The following is a 23,820-nucleotide window of genomic DNA, read 5'->3' as shown; positions in this document are numbered from 1 at the left end:
GTCCCCAACCCCCAATCCGGGGACCAGTACCGGTCTGTGGATCAGTCGGTACTGGGCTGCAGCTCCTCCTCCCCAGCTGCTGCCTCAGGTGCTTCCCTGCCACTCTGCCACCGGCTCACCTTTGGTGCTCTCCAACAGCCGCCATGGCTGGGGCTCCCCTTCAGCATGGCACTGCGCAACTGCTGCTGGCAGCGCCCCCCAGCGGGCGGTGGGAGTCAGGGGCGCCGGCGGGAAAGCAAGTGTAGCAGGGGCTCAGGCAGTGGCGGCGTCCCTCAGCAAAAGACTACCCCCCCCCGGGCCTCAGTAAAATTGTCAAGCGTTGACCGGGCCCCGGTGATAAAAAGGTTGGGGACCACTGCATTAGGCCCAACAAGTGTGGGGACTCCTGCTATACCCACCCAGAAGTCTGGGTTCTGATGCCTAATTTAGACATGAAGTTGGCGAGGCGAAGCAATTATGTGCAGGCTAAGCACCTTGGTCAAACTGTGCTGCAGCACGTGCAACGCAGTCATGCCTATTTAGTTAGCCCATGCCAGGACTCAGATCTCTGGTGTGCACATTAAGCCCATAAAGCTGCTTTGCATGGGTAGCAACCAAGTTTTAAATTCTGTGCAAATGTCTTTTGCTATAGATGAGCCATGGTTAAGTCAGGCTGCAACTTCACTTGCATCTTGTTTACACTGAACAGAAGGCACTTCCTGATAAAGGCTTAGATCCTTTGCTCCGTGTTTGCCTCTTCCCAGGTACTGTGGCAGCAGTGCTCCACTAGGTACTCTGGTACCCACATTATAGAGAGCCAGCTTGGTGTAGTGGTTAGGAGTGTGGACTTTGAATCTGGTGAGCTGGGTTCGATTCTGCACTTCCCCACATGCAACCAGATCAAGCTGTTCTGACTGAGGAGTTATATCAGGGCCGTTTCAGCCTCACCCACCTCAAAGGGTGTCTCTTGTGGGGATAGGAAAGGGAAGGCAATTGGAAGCCATTTTGAGACTCCCTCTGGTAGAGAGAAGTGGCATGGAAGAACCAACTCTTCTTCATAACAGAGCACAGAAGTGCCTTGCTCCCAAGCAAACAAGCTCTGCAGCAGAGGACTGCCTGAGATAAGTGTGTATAGGCTTCAAGCTAAAATATACTCAGGACTGCATCCTCACTTGGAAAGAATGAAGCTCCCCTTCAATACTCTATGATTCTAACACAGCAGTGACTGGGATCAGCACAAAAGAGCACAAGAGATGCTTTGCTGGGTCAGACCCACCATCTCAATTTATTTAATTTGCTGCATTTGACATAGCGCACTTTGAATATCATTATATCAGTAATCCTAACAATAATCTTGTAAGGTAGGCAAGTATTAATTCTACAGAGCTTTGAAAGAAAAAGGCACAGTATTGATTGCAGACAGACCATCATGAGGATCGCTTCTTGGCCAGTTTGCCTCTCGATTGTCCAGCAGATGGCACCCGTGTGCCAAAAATGCTGTTACTCTGTTGCAGCCACAGAAATTCATCTCCCCTGAGGAATGGAGCAAGGGGGGGGGCTGCAAAACCAAAAGGGATTCTGATTACAACAGATTTATTGCAGCATCAATCCACAAAACAAAATCTTTTACCGCAACCGGTCTGTTAGTCTCCAAGATATCTCTGGGTTCCCCTTTCTTGCTTTTGGTGGGGAGGCAGTGGTTCCGTTCCTTTGGAAGACTTTGGAGACGGCCTGTGTCTGCATACAGTCCTGGGCCATCCTCCTTCCCCTCTGGCTGTTGTCGGTTCATTCTGAATCAACTGGTGTGGAATCTTCTCCGTCTATTCTCTTGTCATCCAGCTTGATGTGAACATAGCCAGGTGCTTCACTGCCCAATGACCTTCGGAATCTAGTAAGCTTGAAAAGATAGACAGCGATAGATAGACAGACTATAATATGAACATTGCAGGCTCAGGTTCCTTTTGCCTCAGGACCAGGCAGGGAAGGAGAAAGCAGAGGGAGCCAGTTTTGAATAACACAGTCAAGGAGGAATCAAAGGGTTAAACTTCACCTCCCTTCCCAGCATTGCCCTGAAGCAAACCAAGCCTGCAATTTGCATTTTGTGGAGAAATGAGGCCTGTGAACCTGAGATCCTTGTGATGGAGTGGTTAACAGCAGCAGCTTCTAATCTGGAGACCCGAGTTTGATTCCCCACTCCTCCACAGGCTGGGGGACCTTGGGCCAGACACAGTTCTCTCAGAGCTCTTGTCAGCTGCACCTACCTCAAAGGGTGTCTGTGTTGGGAGAGGAAGGGAAGGCGATCGTAGGCCGCTTTGAGACTCCTGGTAGTCAAAATCAGGGTACAAAGCCCGCTCTTCTTCTGCCCTTGTGGGAGTACTGAGTTCAAGGTCTGCTACTGTACTAGACTTCATTGATCATGAGTTCACAAAACTCACCATCATAGTCTTTCAGCCTCAGTTCTATGCTCTGCAGTGGGTAGAATTTGGAGATGACAGTAAAAGGAACTACCGGAATATCAACAAGCATTTCATTTGACGAGAGAACATAGCTGCCGGCAATAAAAAATGCTTGTCAACAGTTCTGCTTGTGTGAAGGAAATTGCAAGTCCATTTGGCTGGGGAACCTTGATGCTTGGCCAAGGGAAAGGAGTAGCTGTAGGGGCAAGGTAGACAGGATAAGTGGGAGGAAAAAGGTCCCGAAAGCTCTATCCCTGGAGCTCTTAGCGGGCTGAGAAACTGATGGGGGGAGCCCTGCATGACTCATTTGAATTGGAAGCTCTCAATACTTCTGGTTCAAACAAGTTTATGGAGAGGTTAATGCTAACTTGGAAGCGGCACTGCTGATCAGGGAGACGTACATTCTGTGGTTTTGAGCTGCGGCCATTCCGATGTCTACGGGCCATCTGGAAAAAATAGCTGGCATTTCGAAACGCTGCTTCTGCCTTTATGAGAAATCCTGGATTCGAATCTTGTCGGAGCCGTCTCTGATATGCAGCTGGAGCAAGCATGGAGGAAGAGGGCCAGTTGGCTAGGAAAAACAGAACGTTTGAAGAAAGGTGGGTTAACCTTTCCAAGTTGTTTTATCTGCTAATGGACTCAGTGTTCTTACCTCAACGACCCCCTGCCATATCTCAGGAGGTGCTAGGAGATACAGTGTGCTTGGGTCCCATACAGCTCTGTGCAAGCCAACTCCTTGCCTCTCAATAAAATCAGAGTCCAGTAGCACCTTGAAGACCAACCAAGATTTATTCAGGGTGTGAGCTTTCAAGTGCAAGCAAGTGTTAGTCTGAGGAAAAGTGCTTGCACTCGAAAGGTCACACCCTGAATAAATCTTGGTTGGTCTTAAAGGTCCTACTGGACTCTGATTTTATTGTGCTTCTTCAGACCAACACGGTCTTTGAATCTATCCTTGCCTCTCGTGAGGCAGCTGCTGATCTGCAGAAAGGGGTGGGATGGCAGAATCTCCCCTGCTGGTTTTAGGTTCAGGGGGTAGCCATGTTGGTCTGCAGCTGAATGGGTAGGCTTGAAACCAGTAGCACTTTAGAGACCCACAAGGTTTTCAGGGCAGAAGCTTTCGAGAGAGTTCCCTTCATGAGACTGTATTTGCTAACTGTGAAATGGAAACCTGACTTTAGATTTGTATGGCTTTCCGCCACTCGCGTGTCACAGAAGCCCTCCGAATAGCACTCCTTCACTCTTCTAGCCAGCCTTCATCAGTCCGACAGGGAAAGTACTGGCTCTGCGCCTCCTCACCCCTCTGCAACTAGATCCTGGAGATCGATATTGGTCACGATCTTTGGAACCTCATCCCACGATCACAGCAGCTGCTCAGCCACCGTGAGCAAACTTCTAACCTTCCCAACTGGAGACCCTTCCCAGCTCCCTGGAAACACTACAGGGATGCTGTACGACAGCTCAAAGAGACCAGACAGATCTTCCTAAAGCCACAGAGAAGCCCAAGCCTCACCTGAGAGGCCATGAAGAAGGGCTTGCTGCTGATTGAAGCTCTGGCAACAGCTTTGATTCTACCACGCGGGAAAGCCAGCAGGCATGATCCTGGCCTCAGGAGGCCCTTCAGGCCTTGGAAGGCCAAGCCAAAAATCAAGGGTGGATGGAAGGCCATCAGGCTGATTCTGTGACGATTCAAGGGATGGCAGGTCACACTGCCAGTAATAGGGTTGTGAGTGTCCTGTATGGCGCAGGGGGTTGGACTAGATCAGTGGTCCCCAACCTGCGGGCCACGGCCCGATGTCGGGCCGCGAAGGCCATGGCGCCGGGCCGCGGCTCCCTCTCCCCGCCCCCCCCCCCCGCAGTAAAAAACTTCCCAGGACGCAAGCTTGCGGCCCGGGAAGCTTCTTACTGCGGGAGGGCGGGGAGAGGGAATCAGGGCCGGCCGCACCCATGTGGGCGCGGCCCGACGCGTGGGCATGGCCCGCGGGCACGGCCCAATGCGCGGGCATGGCCCGCGAGTGCAGCCCGATGCGCGGGCGCGGCCTGCGGGCGCAGCCGATGCGTGTGCGTGGCCCGCGTGGCCCGCGGGCCGCACCCCGATGCCCTGCCGGTCCCCAACCTCAGAAAGGTTGGGGACCACTGGACTAGATGACCCAGGAGGTCCCCTCCAACTTTAGGATTCTAGGATTCTAGGCCTGAGAAGAAAGGAGCAGGAAGCTGATGCAGAGATTTGTTGATCAATGTCACAAAGAGCCAGCCTTTACTCAGGCTGTACAAGCCCTAGACCAGGGATGGCCAAACTGTGGCTTTCCAGATGTCCATGGCTGGCAGGGGCTCATGGGGATTGTAGTCCATGGACATCTGGAGAGCCACAGTTTGGCCTGGACAATAAAGCTGGGAGATATGTTGGTATCACAGCTTTCCCCTAATAGCACCATGTGGGGCTACCTTTGTGTCAGGAGCTGGGCCGCGTCTCTGACCAACTGCTTGGGCCCGTGTCACCACTATCTAGGTCCAATCCAAGCCTGTAGACCGGATAAGTGCCCCTTTCTTGGAGCAACAAAATATCTCAAGTTGACCCTCGGCAGTCGGTGTAAGCAGCCAGCTGGCTATGGAATTCCAGGAGACTGGGGGGGGGGGAGGCAATGGGATTGGTGGAGGGGAGAATGCCCTACAGCAGGGGATAGTCAAACGGTGACCCTCCAGATGTCCATGGACTACAATTCCCAGGAGCCCCTGCCAGCATTTGCTGGCAGGGGCTCATGGGAATTGTAGACCATGGACATCTGGAGGGCTGCAGTTTGACTGCCGCTGCCCTACAGTCTACTCTGTGAAGCAGCCTTTTCCTCTGCCATTTGGGGATCAGATGTATGTCCAGGAGATTTCCAGGTCACAGCTGGAGTTTGGTTAGATTCAGCTCGGTCATTCGCACTTAGGCTCTCCTATCCCAGAGAAAGGACTGGGAGGGTGAAACTTTCCAAACTGGAGTAACCTTTTAGCATCCCCTCCACCACCCAGGGGCACAGGCTGAGTATCTCTGGAACCAAGGGACATCCTCAGCCTGCTAGATAACAAGCCGCCTTCTGCCTGAGCAAGAAAGAATTCAGCTCTGTCGCTGAGCCTCTTTACCCATCAAGGGGAAAACCAAAGCAGTACTCTTCTGCTTTGATCTTCTTGGAAGTCACCCACAGTGGCCTGAATCCCACCCTAGCAGCTGGCGCTCAAAACCTTGGTACCAACCCAGGCCATGTCTTGGAATAAAGTATTGCTCTCATTTTCCTCTGCGGATTATGCAGCCTTGGCAGTAGCGACTGTGGAAATAATCTTTCATCACCTTTCAGGTGCAGATATATATTCATGGCTATTTTATTTGGGTGCTGTGCTAAACTATGGGCTTCAGTGAAATGGCCTTGGGGGGTTGTTGATATATCGCTTGAATTAATGATTTTAAAAAACTTTTTTTTAACAAGTTGATTTAGAATCAAAGAGTTGGATGGGACCGGGGTCATCTAGTCGAACCCCCTGCAGAATGCAGAAAACTCACAACTATGTGTACCCACAGTGACCCCAATTCCATGCCCAGATGATCCCTCCCCCCCAAAAAAAAACAAAATCCCAGGCCAGCCTGGCCTGAAGGAAATTCACTTCCCAACCCCAAAGTTGTGATTGGCATTAGCTTGGACATGTAAAAAAAGGCCACAAGAGCCAAGCTCAGACACAACCCGTTCTGCCCACCCACTTACAATCTTATTTATGTTAAATAAGGTGGTTAGTATTATTCCAAACTAAGTGACTTTTGTCGTTGTTCAAATTGGTGAAGAAGACAAAGCAGTTTAGACCAGACCTGAAGCTACATTCGCTCCCTGTTGTGCCCCCAAGTCCCACCCTCTCCAAACTGGGATCTCCATTAAAACCTTTACGAATATCCATTCATTGATCTTTTGGCATTTTAGTCTGGTTTGACAATTTGATTTAGGAAGCTATGAATTCTCTCCTGTTCTTCAACCCCTGAATTCATGATTGCTTTAGGCTGATCCTGCACTGAGCAGGGGTCAGACTACATGGCCTGTATGGCCAGCTCCATCTCTATGATTCTATTAATTGGTACTCCGAATTTTGCTGCTATGGAAGGTTGAAGTGCATTCCTAATCATTGTAGCTAGTTATGGCCACTGGTAGACCTCTTTTTCTCCACAAGGTTGTGTTTTTCAAATCCTGTTGAAGCTAGTGGTCATCATGTGACCTAGGGGGCAAGACAGCCAACCTGAGGGCACCAGTGAACTGAGGGATGAGGCCAAGGTACATCTTCTCCTGTCCTGTCCATTCTGCCAGTTAAGGTCCACTCCTCAAGGACTCAGAGGTGAGGTGGTTGTTGTCGCGACCTCATGGACAATGATCCTCCAGGCCTTCCTGTCCTCTACCATTCCCCGTAGTCCATTTAAGTCTGCACCGACTACTTCAGTGACTCCATCCAGCCACCTCATTCTCTGTCGTCCCCTTCTTCTTTTGCCCTCAATCACTCCCAGCATTAGGCTCAGGCTCTCAAGGCCTCAGAGGTGAGGTAGGTTACGACAAAAGAACATGCCGTTTTCAGTGGTGGCCTCTGAAATGGCCTCTCCTTGGCATGTACTAAACTGTTTTTATTTTTGCTGCCAGCCAAAATTTATCTTTTTTCCAAGCTTTCAATTGGGGGGGGGGGGGTATCTTTCCAGCTTTTAAAATTAATTCATTTAAAAAATTTTTAGGCCAACTTTCCGCTCAAACAAGGTCCTCAAGGCGGCAAACATAAAACATTAAAACCTTGAAACAATTAAAAGCAACATTTAAAATTATAAAGCAATTCAATAAAAATAAACACCTACATCCCACCATGGTGGTCGGCTCCTGGTTTGAAGACTGTCTCATGCTGTTTATGTCCTGAGGCTGGTTTTGACGGCTTGTGTTATTTTTTTACTTGATAACTTATCGTTTTAGCTGTAGGTCACCTCCCATGAGACTTTGATGATTTATGAAACCTCCAAATAAATAAACCATTATTTTTGAGGTAATAGTGGCTGGGCTGGTTAGAGGGAAAGGGTCTTTGTACCCCAGCATCATGACAGAGGCCTCACTGAGTGATCCCAGCTCTAAAAGACATCCTTCCACATCAGAAATAGTGACTTCTCAGGATGAAGCGAAACTTCTGCTAGGAAAACACAAGGGATTGCTCTTGTTATGTGTGGCCTTGCACGTACAGAGAGAGAGAGAGAGAGCATATGCACTCACACACACATAATACAAACAGATGAGGAGGGAGAAAAACCACTTCCGGAGGGGGTGGGGGTAGGAGGACATTCCCTGCCTGCCTTTTTGTTCTGCTGACTCAGCTCCTCTCGCCTTCTCTCCTCGCAGGAGGTTCATGTCACCTTCCTCCAGCAGCTGGGAGATGGCTGGGAAAAGGAAAGGAAAGGATGGCAGTGCAGGGAAAGGGGCTCCAAGGGGACCGGCCTTCCTAGAGGGCATCTAAGATCTGGAGTAATGGCTTTCCCCTGCAAGTCACAAGCATCACCCCACACCAGGCAATGAGTCGCCCCACAACTGGGAAAGAGCATCAACAGGAGGCTCCAGTTGAGAGCTTCCCATGGTGGCTACAGAATGGGTCACTATAGCGTGGGCTTGGTGGATGAGACCTGCCTTGTGTGCAGAAGGTCCCAAGTTCATTCCTGGTCTCTTCTAGTGAAGAAGAAGAGCTGGGCTTTTGTACACTGCTTTTTACTGCCTGAAGGAGTCTCCAAGTAGCCTATAATCGCCTTCCCTTCCTCTCCCCTGTGAGGCTGAAAGAATTGGCCCAGGGTCACCCAGCTGACTGGAGTGGGGAATCAAACCCAGTTCTCCAGATTTCTTGATTTCTTTATATTTTTAATAGACTGCCACTCTTGGCCCAGCCGTCTCATGGCGGTTAACAAAATATAGATACCAATAAAAATTTACAAAATGTAAAACATATAAAAACCCATTTACAGTGGATGGCAGCATAATCGATGTCCTAACTCCCTTGCGGACCCCCTGCTTTGCTGCTCTCAGTCTGGTTTTTCCAAAGATGACCCTAGGTGATGTAAGCCTGGGGGAGCCCAGATTGTAGAAGTCATGGAGGATTCCACAGATTGATAACTCCAGTCTCTGCCCTAGCCTCAACCAAATGCCTGGCGGAAGAGCTCCATCTTGCAGGCCAGGCCCTGGCCCTGGTTGAGCCCTGGTGAATATCACAGGAGCTTGGGACCACCAGCAAATTCATACCCATAGAGTGGAGATCCCTGCAGGGGGCTTGAGGAGATAAGTGGTCCCTCAGATAGGTAAGACCCAGGCTATGTATAGCCTTAAAGGTCAGAACCAGTACCTTGATCTTGATCCGGAAGCTAACTGGCAACCAGTGCAGCTGTCACAGCACCGGCTGGATATGTGTCTCCCAAGATGACCTAGTGAGGACCCTTGCAGCTGCATTTTGTACTAGTTGCAATTTCTTGGTCAGGGATATGGGTAGGCCCGCGTAGAGCGAGTTACAGAAGTCTAATCTGGAAGTGATCAGAGGCCAGCGCTCTTAACCACTATACCACACTGAGTCTCTGTAGGACTACCAGAGCAATGGGGAGGGGTCACGCCCTGGGGGCTTAGAAAACCAGTTGGAGCAGGCAGCACTGGCCAAGGTAGAGCAATAGGCACACTTGGAATGAGGTAGAATCCAGTGAAACGATGCAGGACTTGATTAACTCTTCATCTGGATCCAGCAGAACAATACCTATCTTCTTGCTGAGGAGTGCTAGAGGTACCAGTGGCACAAGGTAGCGTGTCTTCCCAATAAAGGAAAGGCATCTACATCTGTCCGGCGACATACAGCCAACTGGAGTCTGGAAACTCCCTGCTCAGCAGCAGCCTTCCAGGGGGGTGATTAGAAATGATGCCCCTCCAGCCTCATTTCTGTAGCTCAATGCTGGTCCAGCCCACACAGACTGTAGGAGGTTACCACTTGGGCATTCGTGGTAAGAAACAATAACAGAGAAACTGGGCAGGAGCAACGGATGGCCTTGCAACCTCTGTTTTGCCCAGCAGCTGCAGGGTGTGGGTCACCCTCCCATGAATTTTCCCTGTGGCCATAGGGAGGGAGGCATCTGAACTGCTTGACCCAGGCATTCAGCCGCAAGGGAGGAAGCACCTGAGGCACCACCCTGTGTGTGTCCAGAGGGAGAGCTGGCCAACACATTCCCTTCTGCTCGCTGCCCTTTGCTCTCCATTTCCTTTCCCTGGTTGGGTCAATCAGTGCTCAGGCTGAGAGGTGGACAGCAGAATGGCACAGCCGAAGGACACCAGCCTCTGCAAGGTCACAGGAACCTGGCGCAGGAAAGAGACTGTGAAATTCGTGTCTTGTTTCTCTAAAAAAAATTAGTAGAAACCATCCGGGAATGGTGAAAAGTAGGACTGTCCTTGGTGACTTTGTCCATGTAGCACATCCAGCTGTTAAGACAAACACATACACGGCTGGGGCATTCCCACTGACTGTAGAATTCTCCGCTGCAGGCAAGCCAGAGCCCAAGACTGTACTGACTGCTAGACCTTTTAACCAGACTTCAGGATGAAGTCAGTTCCCACATCTTTGTACCTTATTCATTGTTCCTGGTTCTCCATGCATTTCAGAGGTATAGAAGCAGTCTTACTAAGAGATCGAACAGTTCAGCACCCCAAAGTCAGTTTAGGTGCATTCGCATGACTTATGTTCTCAGACCATGTTATTGTGTTGATGTACAGAAGGAGGAGGAGGAGGAGGAGTTGGTCCTTATATGCTACTTTTCTCTACCCAAAGGAGGCTCAAAGGGGTTTACAGTCGCCTTCCCTTTCCTCTCCCCAAAACAGACACCCTGTGAGGTGGGTGAGGCTGAGAGAGCCCTGATATCACTGCTCAATCAGAACAGTTTTATCAGTGCCGTGGCAAGCCCAAGCTCACCCAGCTGGCTGCATGTGGGGGAGTGCAGAATTGAACCTTGATTGCCAGATTAAAAGTCTGCACTCCTAACCACTACACCAAACCTATCTTTCAAGGTAGAGACTCAAGGTAGATTGTTTTTCCGCCATGTTCCAGGGTTTTGTGTCTATCAATGGGGGTTTTAATGGGTTTTTAATGGACAATGTAACCCGCCAGGAGCTGGCTTTGGAAGTGGTGGGAAATAAATTGAACAACAACAACAATAATAATTGCAAAGCATGAACTGATGCAGTCTGACACTGCAAGACGAAGAACAAACAATCCAATCGCTCTAGGTTTATAGAAGTGAGCCACAAATCCTCTAAGGCAGGGAGATGAAAGGACAGCAGAGGGAAGGGTATAACGGGCAATAAAGGCAACATGGGGTTGATGTCAGCAAAGGCAGTTCCATCTAGCGTTGGGAAGAGAAAGAGGTGCTGTCATGCGGTTGCGTGCACATCAGGCATCGAGTAGATGGCATCATAGAATCATAGAATCATAGAATCATAGAGTTGGAAGGGGCCATACAGGCCATCTAGTCCAACCCCCTGCTCAACGCAGGATTAGCCCTAAGCATCCTAAAGCATCCAAGAAAAGTGTGTATCCAACCTTTGCTTGAAGACTGCCAGTGAGGGGGAGCTCACCACCTCCTTAGGCAGCCTATTCCACTGCTGAACTACTCTGACTGTGAAAAACTTTTTCCTGATATCTAGCCTATATCGTTGTACTTGAAGTTTAAACCCATTACTGCGTGTCCTCTCCTCTGCAGCCAGCAGAAACAGCATCCTGCCCTCCTCCAAGTGACAACCTTTCAAATACTTAAAGAGGGCTATCATGTCCCCTCTCAACCTCCTTTTCTCCAGGCTGAACATTCCCAAGTCCCTCAACCTATCTTCATAGGGCTTGGTCCCTTGGCCCCAGATCATCTTCGTCGCTCTCCTCTGTACCCTTTCAATTTTATCGACGTCCTTCTTGAAGTGAGGCCTCCAGAACTGCACACAGTACTCCAGGTGTGGTCTGACCAGTGCCGTATACAATGGGACTATGACATCTTGTGATTTTGATGTGATGCCTCTGTTGATACAGCCCAAAATGGCATTTGCCTTTTTTACTGCTGCATCACACTGCCTGCTCATGTTTAGTTTACAATCCACAAGTACCCCAAGGTCTCGTTCACACACAGTGCTACCTAGAAGCGTATCCCCCATCCAGTAGGCATGCTTTTCATTTTTCTGACCCAGATGCAGAACTTTACACTTATCTTTATTAAATTGCATCTTGTTCTCATTTGCCCATTTTTCCATTGTGTTCAGATCTCGTTGAACTCTGTCTCTATCTTCCGGAGTATTTGCCAGTCCTCCCAATTTGGTGTCATCTGCAAACTTGATGAGTAGTCCCTCCACCCCCTCATCTAGATCATTAATAAATATGTTAAAAAGTACCAGCCCGAGCACCGAACCCTGAGGTACCCCGCTACTCACCTCTCTCCAGTCTGATGAAACACCATTGACAACAACTCTTTGAGTGCGGTTCTCTAACCAATTCCCTATCCACCTAACGATCTGAAAATCCAGATTGCAGTTCTTCAACTTATCCATCAGAACATCATGGGGAACCTTGTCAAAAGCTTTACTAAAATCCAAGTAAATGACATCAACCGAATTTCCCCGATCCAGCAAACCTGTTACTTGGTCAAAAAAGGAAACTAGGTTGGTCTGGCAGGACCTGTTGGAGACAAATCCATGCTGACTTCCTTGGATCACCAAATTGTCCTCCAGATGTTTGCAGATCGCTCCCTTTAATATCTGCTCCATTATCTTCCCCACAACAGAGGTCAGACTCACTGGTCTGTAGTTTCCTGGGTCATCCTTCCTCCCTTTTTTGAAGATCGGAATAACGTTTGCTCTTTTCCAGTCCTCCGGGACATCTCCAGTCCTTAAAGAGGTTCCGAAGATGATGGACAAGGGCTGTGCAAGTTCTCTGGAAAGTTCTTTGAGTACTCTCGGGTGCATTTCATCTGGACCAGGGGATTTGAACTCATCCAGTGCAGCTAAATGCCTCTCGACAACCTCTCTATCCATGTTAACCTGCCACCCAGACACTATCCTTTGGCTACAGCCATCTCTAGATGTGCCTAAACACTTTGACCTGTGGGAAAAAACAGATGTAAAATAGGCACTAAGCCTTTCTGCTTTCTCTGCATCTTTCGTTAGAGTTTGTCCATCCGCACCCAACAGTGGGCCTATTGCCTCCTTTACTTTACGTTTGCTCCTCACATAACTGAAAAATCTTTTCTTGTTACAATGGGCTTCCCTGGCCAATCTTAGCTCACTCTCAGCTTTGGCCTTCTGATGATTGATCTACAGTGCCTAGTAACCTGTAGGTACTCTTCTTTAGAGCTCTGTCCTTCCCTCCATTTCCTGAACATTTTCCTTTTCTTTCTTAGTTCCTCTTGAAGTTCTCTGTTCATCCAAATAGGCTTCTTAGAGCTCCTGCAGTGTTTTCGTATTTCTGGTCATTGAGTCATTGAGCAGGAGCTCTGAGTAGCAGAGAGTGCCTCTGAACATGTGATGAATGTGGTTTCCTTCCTTAAGAGAGTTCACTTTCACCAACCCAAGGAATGGCTCAGCCCAGCAGGCAGTTTCTGACGGCGGCAGAATCACTGGAAACCTCTCAAGAGGGACCAACCTTCTCCCCTTCTCAGCCCTGCAGTCTTGGCCGGAGGCCTGGAGGCCCTCTTTCCCCCTCCTCAGTGTTCCTAATTGCAACCCTGTTTCTTTGTTCCATGCAAGATGTTCCAAGATCTTTGTTCTGAGATGAGAGAGGAGATTAATTTTCACTGAAGGCAGTGAAATAACTTGAACCAGCCTTGATCAGAACTCCCCCATCCAGGCTTCCTTGTGCATTGTTTCCCTGCAGGCTGGAGGCATTGTGTGATGCCAAATGAGAATCAGGACCCCAATTTATATGCATAACAGCCATCCTTCCTGTGCCAGTTTCCAAGCCTGAAAAAGTCTCTGGGGGGTCCTACCTGGGGGACCCACATGTTCCCTAGGATACTCATAGATTCCCAAGAGGCCCAGTAGGCACCTGCCCACACTGTTTCAGGGTAGAAAATAGGTACAAGTTTTCATCCTTGCTTCTCCCCAATCTCTAGGTCAGCCTTCCTCAACTTTTTTTACCATTGAGAAATCCCTGAAACATTCTTCAGGCTTCGAGAAACCCCAGAAGTGGCGTGATCGCAGAGCTCGGTACATTCCCAGTCAGGGTTCCTCCCCTTCCCACCCCCTCCAGGCCCATTGTTGGCCATTCTGGGTGGGGAGGCAGATCAACATGAACATATATGGTCAAGTCACCCAATAAATATTTATCGAATTAAAAAAAATAGCCCCTTTTAAAAATGGGCTTTGAAAGGGGTGGCAGACAGGAGGGCGTGAGAGGGTGGCCATAGCTCCCTTTGGCCATGAAAGCAGGCTAAAGGGAGTGGAAAGGCCCCCCCTGCTGGTGGCAACAGGACTTTGTGGCTCGCAGAGAGGCTGAACCCCCCCCCCCCCGGCTCCTTCCCAGCAGGAGCGTACTTGCGGGCCGCAAAGCCCTGTCGCTGCCTCTCTCCTCGTGGGCAGCAATGGAGGCCGCAGCCACAAGGCTTCTAGCAGGCAAGGAGGGAAGGCGGGAGCTGGAGGGGAAGGGCCAATCAGGGTGGACCTTGGCAACAGGGCCCTGGACAGTCTCCTCCCAGGAGGCTGTTGCCCAAATATATAAGGGAGTGAAAATAGTGTTAAGGATTAAACATTTATTAGCTCCCACCCATTCAGGAAACCTTCCAGGGCTGTCAAGAAACACCTGAGTTTCATTAAACCCTAATTGAGAAAGCCTGTTCTAGGTCCTTATCAATTGGGAGATGGCAACTGTACCAAAGACCCTTCTCTTTATGTCCTGTGGTCCTAATCCCAACTGGCTTGAGGTAAGGAAAGGAAATTAACCAGGCCTGACCACACTGATGTCCAGCCTCAGCCGGCCTACTCTGTAATGTGAGGAGGCAATCCACAGTGGTCTACTTAGTCCACTTCTTCGATGGCGACGGCGGCAGCAAGACTAGAATTGGCCAAGAAATGGAAAACACAAGAACTACCTTCGATAGAAGACTGGTTGAATAAATTAGCTGACTTTGCCAAGATGGCCAAACTGACACTGATAGTCAGTGGAAGAACAGAAGAGGCCTTTCAAGAACAATGGGACCCATATCTGAATTACTTAAGAAAATAATTTAAAAGGGGATTAAAACGGGGAATTAAGTGTATCAAATGAAGAGCATAACCTACTTTTTTCTGTATTAATAATGTAGATTACTTGTACTGAGGCAAAACTGTAGTTATTACAGTAGTGACATGTGCTTTGGGGTCCCGGGTATCCCCACTGGCGCCAGTGAGCAACTGAAGGGCCCGTGATTCATTTCCATCTAGCTCAGCGCGGCCCATTTCTTCCAAATCCCAAAGGCCCGTGAAGAGTTCACTTCCATTCCGATGACTTGAAATGGCCTTGAAACGGCAGGCGCCCCCTGGAGGACAAAGCTCCCCCCTCTCCCCAAATCTCTGGCCTGTCAGGCCCCTCTCAGGGGTTCTGCCAGGAAAGTGCCACTGGGCTGAACTGTTGTGGGGAGTGGCTATCCCCCCATTCCTCCCCCCTCTCCCCGAACCACTGTCCAGATGCTTTTGCCGTAAAAGGGAAAGTGCCTTCAGTTGGGAAGGAGCTGCCAGAATCAGAGCTAATGGGAGCCAGTCCCGCATGGGGGCTCATGAGGGGAAGCAACAGTAGCGCCTGTTTTGCAAGAAAAGGGGGAGGGAGACAACACCCACATCACCAGGGAACAAACTACAGAAACAGAAGGGGGAGGGGCGGAAACTGAACGGCCAGTCCAGAACAGCCACACAACCTAGCTCTCTATTTACAACCACACACAGAGCCAAGAGGGGATCCTGGATCACTGAGGAGGGGCGAAGACCGGCCCTCAATCTGGAACACTTCTCTTCCGCCCCAGAAATCTACCCAGGCCTCAGAGCTGCAGGAAGGAAGCCCCAACCCCAGCCTTGTGTCAGGGGACAGGGTCTTCCGGGGTCTTTACCCGGCCATTCTGGAGATCACCAAGAGGCATTGTAGGCCTCAGAATGAGGGGGAGGGAACTCCTGGCCCAACAGCAAACAGAACCTGGAACCAGCCAGACATCTCTCCCTCCCCCCCATTTATCAGTTGACTGAATTTTCTGAGCACAAGACTATACTGGCACCTATGCAAAGCAAAGGATGAGCTCATTAGAAGCTGCTTTCTACATGCCAGTCCATCGGTTCTTCTGGCTCAGTCTCCTCTCCTCTGACTCACAAGAGCTCAATCAGTCTCTCAACATCTGCTGAATGCAGGATCCTGCCTTATCAGTATCAGTGAGCCAGATCATTGGTCTTGTGAGTCAGATCATTAGTCCTTCCTAGTTCGGATTGTCCGCTCTGGCCCAGCTCTTCTCCAGGTGGAGGTCTTTCAGATTATCTACTAACTGAGCCTTTTAAGCAGAGCTGCTGGGGCCTGAACCCACAACCTGCTGTGTGCAGAACAGACGCACTGCGGGGAGGGCCTTGATTCAGAGGCTGCATGTAACACTCCGCCGTCCTACCTGTGGCATTTTCTGTTGTGCTAATGAAGTCCTGCTGACTGGAATAACATCAGCGTTATCTTCAGGTGTATCTGGACACATTTTGTGCAGTGAGGGGGAGGAAAGGAACTTTCTGAGGTTGGGCATGGTGGGTTAATAAGGAGCCTGGCTCCTTAAAAATAAACAGAGAGGGGAAATGGCAAAAAAAAGAAATTGAAAGTGAAGACAAAAACGGTTTCCGCTCCAGCATCATGCCATTAAAATAAAAAGTGTGTTATGGTAGCAATTACTTGACTAGTCCAAGGCATTTAATGAATCATTCAGAATTCTACGTAGGTATACAAGCGGCAGCCGCACAACTACGGAAAAGGTTACACCATTAGTAAAATGTGAGAGGAGGCACTGTGCAAACTCACATTTAAAATGTCCTTTATTTCCAAGATGGGTGGATGAACGTCAGCACAGACGCTTAGGCTGATAAAATGTTCTGTGGCTTAAGTGTGGGGGTCAGAAATCAGCCCCCAGTTAGACTTTTTAATGGGGGGGGGGGAGAAGAGGAAATACCACAATGCACGTCTAAGAAGAATTATTCCAAAGCCAGCCCCACTGTGTTCAGTATGACTCTCCACTCCCCTGAAAGCGTGTTTAGCGCTGAAGGCATAAGCAGAGTTTAACTAAGACAGATCACAGCTGCAGGCTCATGAACTCCGGGTTTGAGCATTCCTGGAGATTGGGTGGTGAAGCCTGGGGAGGTTGGCATTTGGAGAGGGGATGGACCTCAGCCAGAGTACATAGCCATAAAGTTGCCTTTCTCATTTTTTTTTTACCATTGAGAAACCCCTGAAACATTCTTCAGGCCTCACGGAACCCCAGATGAGGAATCCTGCCATAAAGTCCACCTTACAAGGCAGCCATTTCCGCAAGGGAAACGGATGTCTGGTCTCTGGCGATCAGTTGTAATTCCGGGAGATCTCCAGGACCCGCCTGGAGTCTTGTCCCAAGTAAAATGTGGAGAAAGCCCCAGCTGTCTTCCAAGCGGCCACAAATTTCACGCAGTTGGGGGGGGGGGTAGACTGCACCAGTTCATAGCGAAGGGGGCAACTTAAACTCTGGAGCGATCCCCCCCCCCCCGATTCCCAGCAGGCTGCTACGTCCTCCGCTCCTCCCTTCCTTTCTCTCGGACTCCGCAAGAGCGATCGTCCGCCCCGCCCCACCTGCAGCATTCGCCGGCCCCAAAACAAGTATTTCGGCGCCGCCAAAAATAGCAGCAGCAGGCGGGGAGGGAGGGAGCGAGCGAGCGATCCCAGGGCTGCGCCTCGGTCCCCGAGCGGGTCTCCCTGGCAGGCTGCCCTTCTTCCCGGCCGGAGCACGTGTGTGGCGGCGGGGCTGGTGACGGAGGGATTCGGCCGGGCTCTTGCAAGACGAGCTTCGCCTGCAGGGCCGGTGGGGCGCGGGGAGAAGGGGCGAAGCACAGCCGTCAGTCCCCAGCTGCAACCTGAGATGCCGACCCCCCCGCCGCCCCGTACTCCATTGCTGCCTTCCGAACTCGGTGCTTGAGAGTTTCGCCGGCCCTAAAACACCCACGCGCTGCCCCCCTCACCCAGAGGCGCAGGCTGGGTGGGTGCGTATGGGGGGAGGCCGAAGGGTCCGTGCTCTCTCCCCGCCCCTAACTACAGCCGCTTAAAGCAGGCTGCAGCAGCCTTGGCTTGCTCCTTCCCCGCACCGCCCCCCCCCCCATTCACTGGAGGGCTCAGGCGCCTGTGAGGCCGAAGCCAACCCCCCTCCTCTCCCCAACAGGCACACACACACCCCGCCCGCACAAGGCCTGGCTCTGTCAAGAGACACCAGACAAAATGCAGGCCCAGCCACAGCAACAAGAGCCCAGGGCGGGAGGGCTGGGGAAAGAGGCGGCCGCTGGGAGCATCCAGGGCCTAGTCGGAAAGGGAGCCTGCAGGGCACCAGGGACTGTCCACACATCTAAGAAGGGAGGCTTGGACAACCTGCAACTGGGAGGCCTGACCTCCTGGGGGGATATTCTCTCCCCTCCCTCAACAGTGTTCAGCTTGCAGGGGGGACGACAACTCTCTCATGTTATGTGCCCCTGATATTCTCTCAGAGGTAGGTAGGGAAACCCTGTTTTAACTATAAAACCCTGTTTTAACTTCAGCTGTCGGCTGTAAGTTGTCCATTCCCATGTGTTCAGTCAGCGGACGTGCTCTGGGAGTTCGGAGCTCAGAACTCGCTCCCCAGACCCAGTTTTATTCAAGGTACATGCATAAAAGCTCATGCCTTGAACAAAACGTTCTACGTCTTCAGGGTGTCCCTGGACTCAAAATTCATTCTGCAGCTTCAAACCACGACAGCTGCCCACTTGAATCTATCCCAAGAGCCAGTTTGGATTGAAACTCTGGCCTCTCCAGAACTAAAAGAGAGCCAGTTTGGTGTAGTGGTTAGGAGTGCGGACTTCTAATCTGGCATGCCCGGTTCGAATCTGTGCTCCCCCCCATGCAACCAGCTGGGTGACCTTGGGCTCGCCATGGCACGGATAAAACTGTTCTGGCCTTGTTCTGACCGAGCAATGATATCAGGGCTCTCTCAGCCTCACCCACCTCACAGGGTGTCTGTTTTGGGGAGAGGAAAGGGAAGGCGACTGTAAGCCGCTTTGAGCCTCCGGGTATGGAAAAACAGCATATAAGAACCAACTCTTCTTCTTCTTCTTCTAAAACTGTCCTGGGGAGCTGCAATTTGTCCTGTTAATTTACACATAGCCCGTAAGTGCGTGCAAGCTTCCCCAACAAAGTAAACAGCAGCTAACTTGAAAACCTTGGGAAAATAATGCTGGTCAAGTCCCTTTTGCCCACACACCACAGTCCCAGTGGCCCTGGCGATTAAGTTCCAAGCAGGGAATTCCCAGAGCATGCCTGGGCAACAGGAGCAGATGGGAGAGCAGGAAGGCTTTGAAACAAGTGAATTGGCCCTAATTGTTTTATGAAGTCATCCCAGCTGGAGGCCATTACCATGTGTTTTCCCTTTAGGAGAGTCTTCAGCAAGGAAAAACCCCATTGCTCAACCTGAACTACTTGTGACTGCGGTGGCGGTGGTGGTGATGATGATGAAGAGTTGGTTTATATGCCCTGTTTTCTCTAGTTTAAAAGCGGCTTACAATCAACTTCCTTTCCTCTATCCCCCAAAGGCACCCTGTGAGGGAGGTGGGGCAGAGAGAGCTCTGGGGAGGGAACTGTGACTGGCCCAGGTGGAGAAGGAGTGGGGAATCAAATCTGGATCTTCAGATTAGAAGAAGAAGAGTTGGTTCTTATATGCCGCTTTTCTCTACCCGGAGGCTCAAAGCGGCTTACAGTCGCCTTCCCTTTCCTCTCCCCACAACAGACACCCTGTGAGGTGGGTGAGGCTTGATATCGCTGCTCGGTCAGAACAGCTTTATCAGTGTCGTGGTGAGCCCAAGGTCACCCAGCTGGCTGCATGTTGGGGAGCGCAGAATTGAACCCGGCATGCCAGATTAGAAGTCCGCACTCCTAACCACTACACCAAGCTGGCTCTCTGCCCACTCTTAACCACTCCAGGGGTATTCAAACTGCGGCCCTGCAGATGTCCATGGACTACAATTCCCAGCTCCTGGTTGGAATAGCTGGAGACTCTGGGGTTGGAGCCAGAGGTGGGTGGGATTTGGGGCCGGGAGAAATCTCAGCAGGATATAATTCCATAGAGTCTTCCCGCCAAAGCAGCCATTTTCTCCAGGGGAGCTTGGTAGGGGAGGAGGGGGAAATGTGCATATTTTACTGCTTGCTTGCATATTTTATTCAAGTCCAGGCTGAATTTCTGGTAGGTTTTTTTTTTTACCTTAAAAGGAAAGTAAATACTGGGTATGTTATATTCTGCCCCACCCTGCAAAAGCAAGGCTTAAGACTGCCTAGGCTAAAGTTAAGTGAACCCCCCCTACACAAACATGCACACTCCTTCCCCCTCCTTTTTTTTCCGTTCACTGCAACAGTCTTATAGCCTGATAGCCTCATGCTGGCTGCCTATTTGGTTACATCATCCTTCTTTACTTTATGACATCACTACTTCTGCACACTAAGTGAAATGTGAGTGATGTCACCAGCAACGGAGGGCATTGGGGGTTCCATCTCCTTGCCCCTCCCCATATGCTGATCCAATGAGGCCGAATTCCCCCCTCCCATTCGCTCTCTGGTCCACGGTGGGGGGTCCCACTTGGGGAAATGGAGGGCAGTATGTTATCGAAGGCTAAATTCCATCTAGGGCTTGCAAGTTCTGTGAAGGGGTCAGTCTGTTTTCTGTCTGCACCCAGAAAGTGCAGTGCTACACTGTGGAAGTCCAGAGCATAGGACCCTTGGGGCGCAACATAGGGATGGTTGGGGCCTATGTCACACAATGTGCTCTTTTCTGGTGGAGCAAAGTTGAGTCTTCCCCGTGGAGGGGAGAATTGTCTGTTGCAAGGTTGGCTTGTGCAGTGTTTATAGGGCACCAACCAAAGGGTTTTAATCCAAACAAGAGGTCAACATGGTGCCCTTCCAGACACCTTCCCCCAGGATTCCACCCGTGCTAAGCTACTATATATGTCCCCTCGTCCCCTCTCCACCAACCAGCTCCTTTGTCCTCTCTGAGAACCCTGAACTTTTGTTCCCCTCCCCCCAGTCATGCAAACAATAAATTCATGGCTGGGAGCCCAGAGTTATAATACGCAGAGGGAGATCCTGGAGTTGCAGGCATCATGTAAAGCGTGTGACATGGGGGTCTTGCAAAGGACACTGCAGGGCGGAGGGAGAAACTTGAAGCTCCATTTCTGGCTGCAATGCAAGAAGAGCATCACGGATGGAAGGGGCTCTGCATCCTTGAACTGAAGCAGCGTAACTGGATGACGCGGCTAAGCATTGCCCATACCACCTGGAAGGTGGCGAGCCACTTATTTCCACAGCAAGGGTCAAAGGATGATGAATTGTGTCTCTGGATATGTTCAAGATGCATTTCCTTGTCTCTTAGGTGTTCACACGTTCCCCTGGAAACTGCCATCAGTTCACCAAGGTCAGTATTGTCCACGCCTAGCAGCAGTAGCTCAGCAGGGTCTCGGGCTGGTCCTCTCAGCTGGAGCTGCCAGGGGTTGGACTCAGGTTTGCATGCAAAGCAGAGGCTTTTCCATAGAGCCACAGACTTTCCCCAAAGTTGGGCAGGGGGAGGGCGTAGATTTAGGATTACTCCTGGGCCTATGCGATACAAATTCAAAAGGTGCAGCCCAGGAATGTGTTGATGGGAAAGTTACACTTGTTGAGTTTCTGCCATTCTGTGCAGATGTTGAAGTCAGAGAGCCTGACTTCACGGGGTTGCAGGGGGTTGGACTAGATGACCCATGAGGTCCCTTCTACTCTATTATTCTTCTATGATTCTAGCCTCATTCTGGAAGAAGAGGCAGACTGAGGCAGGGATTCCAAAGGTCAGTGGGTAGACACCACCTACTTTTTTCTTTTGAAAAAAAATAAAATCCCACTCGCCAATTTGCCTGCCTCCAAGAATCCCCGTGCCCCTGCTCCTTCCTGTTCTTGCCCACTTGTGGCCAGATCTCTCTCCAGGATGAAAGTCTGGCTGTGCCTGCAGGCAGTTCCCAGCTGGCAAAGCCACATCTGTGCTGCGCCTTGCGTTCCTGTGGCCTGCACGTTCTGTCCCCCTCCTCCCCAGGCCCAGAGGAAGTCGAGGCCACTGGATTTGCTTGGCCCTGCTTGTTCTCCTAGGCTGATGGCTTTTGCAGAGACAGGCCGGCAAGCGCCAAACATTGGCTCGGCGTGTGGATGAGCAAAACAGGGAGCAAGAGGGCCTTTTGGGGGCAGGACCCCCAGGGAGTCAGTGTGAGAATGCTGGCATGCTTAGCACCCCTGGGGCTCTGGTTGAACTTTGTTATAAACGAAGGGATGTCCTTCCTCCCACCGCCTACCATTCCATGACTGTGTCACTTTAGTGCAGCCCCTGACGCATCTTCAGCACTAGTGGGATGCAATTCTTGCAGTAGTTCGTAAACAGAAGCATCAAATGTTTATTGAGCCCAGCAGAGTTCTTGGCTGCTCCACAGCCCACTTTTGGGGGAAGGGAGGGCCACACATACAGAGACTCTGTTGCACCATCTCCAAGCCTAACTTGAAATCTTCGACTCTCTTTTTCTCAGTGCATGTGTGTGCCTCCTAGCCCTACAGCTCCCATAGCTGCAACTTTGGAGAACACTATGGTCTCAGTGTACTTTGAACCTGAAGGTAAAGGTGTACTGCATCAGTGGTCCCCAACCATTTTATCACTGGGGACCACTCAACGCCTTTTACTGAAGCCCGGGGGGAGGGGGTAGTTTACACCTCTACTCTCAACCACTGCCCTAGTGCTCTCTGATTGCTGTGGTAATATTTAAACATCCCTTCAAAATAAGATACATGCCACAACAATGAAGTGTGTTGTAAAGGGCCGGGGGGGATGAAGTAAAGGGCCGGGGGGGGGGAAGACGTCCTTCGGGGCCCACCTCCAATTAGTCGAAGGACCACATGTGGTCCGCGGCCCACAGGTTGGGGATCGCTATACTACATGACAAAGGGGTCCCCCACCCCCATTTTACTTCTCCATCTTGCAACATTATTTCCTTGACAGGACCAGGCCAAGAGGGATTTAATGCCCTCCCCCATAGACTTCTAAAATCCCCTGCATGGCCCGCATCTTTATCTGATCTGATCTGCCCTCACCATCACCCCGACAACAAGGTTCCTGATACCCCTTGCCAGCCCCAACATGCTAGTGCCTGCCGACAAAACCCTTCCTCTTGTGTATCACAAATTATATTCTGACCTTTCTCCACGAAGGGTAAGGTGGCTTCTCTCCTCATATTTCTTCTTACAACAGCTCTGTGAGGTAGGTGAGCCTTCAAGATTGAACCAAAGTCTTTCCTGTCCCAAAACAATATCACTATATCCCACTAGGGATCAGGGGACTGAGCAGTTATGCGGCTGGAACTAACCAATTTCGGCCTCCTTTGGAACTGAGCTGGGCAGTTCTTGAGGAGTCCAGCATGGGCAGAAGCTTGAGGTATGCAGCTAAAGAAATCCAACTGAAGGAGGGAGACAGGGACCTTGGCCCCTGCATGTCTGGACCCAGCTCAAAGGAGAAAAAATAAACAATCCAGGCTTCCCTCCCTCACCAGTAAGCTGGCAGCTCTCCCACATGTTCAGGTTAATAGGGTGCATGGAGACAGGAGAGTGGGAAGCTCCCTGCTTAATTCCTGAGACTTCAGTTGGAGCTCAAAGTCTGTCTTTAGCATGGGGTCCTATCCAGGTACAAGAGAAATGATAAGAGTGCCTCTGAGCATGCATGGGGGGCCTTTAGCACTGAGTAATAACACCTAACCTCCAGGCACTAGGGATTAGCAGGCATGGACTGCCATGTCAAAGCACAGGTAGTTAACCTTTGCACCTTTCGTTTTGTTTTTTAGCAAACAGTGATTGACAAGAAGCAGAACTATACAACAGAACGAATGGGGTGGGGGGGGGGCAGAGGGAAGAGGGGCACAGCAGAAAAATGGGTAGTGAATTTCCAGAATCTCCGAGGAGTGTGGTGGAACTAATCCCCACCAGAGCCTCACAGCAGCCCCCTCCCTGGCCGGAACCACAGAGTTCCCCTGTGGGTCGCTGCATTGCATCTCATTGCCCTGTGGTCAGTTCCCCACTCCCCACACTGAGGCTTGGCAGTCCTGGGTCC

General features: G+C 50.6%; 1 long non-coding RNA gene across 1 annotated transcript; it reads right to left on the bottom strand.

Annotated features, from left to right (window-relative positions):
* Positions 1 to 1,233: 1,233 nt before the first annotated feature.
* Positions 1,234 to 23,239, bottom strand: LOC143833971 (uncharacterized). Its single transcript, XR_013229716.1, has 3 exons — positions 22,915 to 23,239; positions 2,837 to 3,006; positions 1,234 to 1,875 (listed from the first exon to the last, which is right to left on the bottom strand). It is a non-coding gene; the product is annotated as an uncharacterized LOC143833971 (long non-coding RNA).
* Positions 23,240 to 23,820: the final 581 nt, after the last annotated feature.

The sequence above is a fragment of the Paroedura picta genome, chromosome 1 (assembly GCF_049243985.1).
Source record: "Paroedura picta isolate Pp20150507F chromosome 1, Ppicta_v3.0, whole genome shotgun sequence".
Classification (NCBI taxonomy): Eukaryota; Metazoa; Chordata; class Lepidosauria; order Squamata; family Gekkonidae; genus Paroedura; species Paroedura picta.
Note: the sequence above shows the minus strand (reverse complement) of the source record. Positions and strands in the feature narration are given on the sequence as shown.